This window comes from Boleophthalmus pectinirostris, unplaced genomic scaffold (genome assembly GCF_026225935.1).
Source record: "Boleophthalmus pectinirostris isolate CB_2022bp ecotype Guang Dong unplaced genomic scaffold, ASM2622593v1 HiC_scaffold_1, whole genome shotgun sequence".
NCBI lineage: Eukaryota > Metazoa > Chordata > Actinopteri > Gobiiformes > Gobiidae > Boleophthalmus > Boleophthalmus pectinirostris.
Window position 1 is genome coordinate 11,382,476 of NW_026570970.1, and position 3,838 is coordinate 11,386,313.

Consider the following 3,838-nt stretch of genomic DNA (forward strand, 5'->3'; position numbering starts at 1 on the left):
TAATTTAAAGGCATGACTGAGGCTAACCACCTTTATGTTGGAAAATGAACCCGCTTTTACAATCTAATTCAGCTAAACACATCTTAACACCTTTACGCCCTTTTAGTTGTTGACAGATTCGAAGAATGTAAATTGAATCCCGGGCTTAGGGGATGATGTCAGGTGGGCTGAGTATTTTAAGCCCTGGGTGATGAGGCAGCTCCAGCCTCTGTCTCTGTGCAGTACTATGTCGTCATGTCATACAGGAGACATCGCGAACACATACTCTTCTAAAAGGAGAAATGCCAGTCAGTCTGAGTCTACCTGGTGTCGAGAAAACATGTCTGACCCAAGCACAAGTATTATGATAAGGCCCCCTCCCCAAAAAAAACCTTCATAAAGACTTCATAATTCATAATATTTATTAATTCTATCCTTTATTTATTCTTTATAGACTCTGACTGGACTCTATACTACTATTACTTTTACTGTCTGTATCTATAAACTGAAATAACATCACAGTCACCACACATGGTTGGATTTAGACCTTACACTTTCTTGTGGGTGACAGGTCTAAAACAAATCACACATATCTTCTTGGAGCACAGAAGAGAAGTTTAAATCTTTGGGACTTGGGTGGACTCTATATTACATCTGCTGTACATCTACTACTGAAACACACTTTCATTTTTATGTAACATAAAAACTACTAATCATAATTAAATACTAAGCCTGAATCATTTTTAATAAATAAGTGTTCATTGTTGGGAGTAACGCGTTATAAAAGTAACGAATTACAGTAATGCATTGCTTTTTGCTGTAACGCAGTAATGTAAGGCATCACAGGGGAAAAAATAGTCATATTTTACTCAGTACAAATGTGACTAACGCGCGTTACAATGCTTTTTTAACCTGGATTGAATTGGTGGTTTTTTCTTCATACAAATTCGGTAAAATCACCGCGATATCAGCAGCGGTGAAATGCCAGAGACGCGGCAGCGTAGACTGTCAGGTAACCGCGGGCGAAAGGACTGCCACAGAACTCCACGGTGTTTAGACCTGGTTTAGTCCTGGTTTAGTCCTAGTTCAGCTCTGGTTTAGACCTGGTTTAGACATGGTTTAGTCCTGGTTTAGGCCTGGTTTAGGCCTGGTTTAGGCCTGGTTTAGACCTGGTTCAGTCCTGGTTCAGTTCTGGTTTGGACCTGGTTCAGTCCTGGTTCTGCTCTGCTTTAGTCCTGGTTTAGACCTGGTTCAGTCCTCCTGGTTCAGAACTCAGTTTAGTCCTGGTTTAGTCCTGGTTTAGTCCTAGTTCAGTCCATATATGGCGCAAAAGTTCAACATCTTCACAGTTATTTTGGTGAGAGTAACTTAAAAGTAATGCAATAGTAATGTAATGCCTTATATTTTAAATACAGTAAGATTGTAATGTAATGAATTACTTTGAAATGACAGTAACAAGTAATAAATAACGCATTACAGTTTTAAAGTAACTTGCCCAACAGTGATTATGAGCTATTATGAACGTCTTTATTAAGGCTAAAAGGCTAAGAATAAAGTTGTACCATAGTATTTTTTAAACTGATCACTATTGGTGAGTCATAATTTTGATTTAGATTTTATTTTCTTATTAAAAACACATAAAATGGCTTTCAATATAAATTTCCTGAACATAAACAATACAGGAATTTGATCTTTGTCATTTAACACAAACGGTAGTTAAATTTGTACAGGCCTCATTGCTGTTTTAATGCACTGTGGTAGAAAGTGAAGTAGAAAAGTAAAAATGTTTAAATCAGCACTACTTATGGACAAGACCATTATACATTTAAAAGTCAGTCATCAAAATTTAATTCATTCGTACAGATTTTCTTTAAAAATGACCTTTTAGAAGATGTATTTTTTGCTCTTGTACTGTAACAAAGGCTACGTTCAGACTGCAGGGCTTAACGCTCAATTCCAATTTTTTTGTGAAATCCAATATTTTTGCGAGGTCGTTCACATTTCCAATTAAATGCGACTTGTATGTGACTCCAGTGTGAACATTAAACGGCCCGAAAGTGTCCCACATGTGCATTAGAGGACACGATGACGTCAACCACAGCGAGCGTGCTCTGTGTTTACGGAAGTTGTCCAAACATGGACGCGAGCATTGAGCACCTGGAGATTTTAAAGTTCCTCTCGTACCGGAGCCAGAACATGAACAACTTACTTGTTTTAAGGAGGAGATTGAGAAGGAGAAGGACGAGGTTTTTGGCCGTGGCGTTTTGTAGGACAGCGGCAGCAGCGTCCGTTGAAAGGAACGTGTGGATGTGGAGACGTAGCCAAGAGTGGTGAGTGGTGATGTGCTTCGCTTCAGTGACACGGAGTTCATTAACAATTTTCGCCTACTTCAGCGCAGAATAGTGACTTTTGTCGCTTGTTGATAATGTGTAGGTTGGATGAATGCACTTTGGCCGTTCAGACTGAAGTCGCATGTCAAAAGATCGGATATGTATCGGTTTCAGGACCACATATCCAAGTGGCCTGGGTCGCATTTGAAAAAATTGGATCTGTGCCGTTCAGACTGTCATTAAAAGATCACATACAGGTCACATAGGGGCCAAAAAATCGGATTTGGGTCACTTCAGGCTGCAGTCTGAACGCAGCCAGAACTTCCCACTATGTAGTATCGGAGTGGTATTGGTATCAGTGAGGATACCAAGGCCAAATATTGCATCGGATCCCCCAAAATCTGTTACTGGAACTAACACTCAACACTATTAAGCCCTAAAAAATATTATTATGGCTATATTTGAATGTCTTTACACAAGGTTTGACACTGCAGTAAATTTTTACAGAAGTGTACACCTAAAAATGCTTTGATTGGAGAAGCAGTATTAGCGGACACAGACAAACAAAAAGTGGCGAAATTGTTCATTATCTGAGAAGCTATTATGGTTGACAAGCTTGGTCTCTTGTGGTCCACCGAAAACATTACTGGATCTAATTTAAAGCAGGCAGGCCGCAAAAAGTCCACCCACATGCCTCGAGCACGCTCTGTATCGACTGTCCATCACTTCTGCTTTGAAAGAGAAAATGTGAAACGAACAAACCGCAAAGTGGAGCAACATTTTAGACTCCAAACATCATTATATCATCGTCTAGCTTTGCTGTAAATGTCACACCTGCAGTTTTACACCCTAGTATTCCTCAGAAAATTCACGATACAGCTGAGGGAGGCTACTCTAATGGTGACTGATTAAGTGTCAGAGATAATATTATGCATATCTTTAGTTTTATGTATGCAAATGCTCCCCGTTGCTAGCGAAACCACAGCTGTGAGGAGGATATACTTCTTAGCCGCTAATCGACGCCACAGGGCTGCGAAAATCCCCTCCTTTGGTGTAGAAATTGTTTGCAAATTAAAGTAGCGCCGGAAGGTTTATCTCCCACCGCCTCTTTAGAAAATTAAGCAGAGGACTTCCTAAATCAACCTCCCTTTAGAAATCTGAAGCAAAGAATCAGCTAAAAAAAGGGAAAAAAAAAAAAGCTTAGGGCGACTTCGAAACACTTTATGGGCTTGAAATCCAATTTGAACACATGAGAAAATGCTAAACTGGCATCAGAGGCACAAAGCTGTAAAAACATGTCCATCAAATCAAAGGATGACTTTAAAGGGCCCTTATTCCTCTACTTTCTGATCTATGTTAAAATGTTGTTTCCTCCTACCTGGAGTTGTGTTTTGTTTCATTCACACATGTTTAACTCACAAGCCCTGCATAATTAGGAGTCCTTCTCTCAAACGGAAAATACTCTGCTCCACCTTGTGTTGTCATGTGGAAATAAAGGAAGTTCTCCACTGTGTTTTTAAACTCCATGC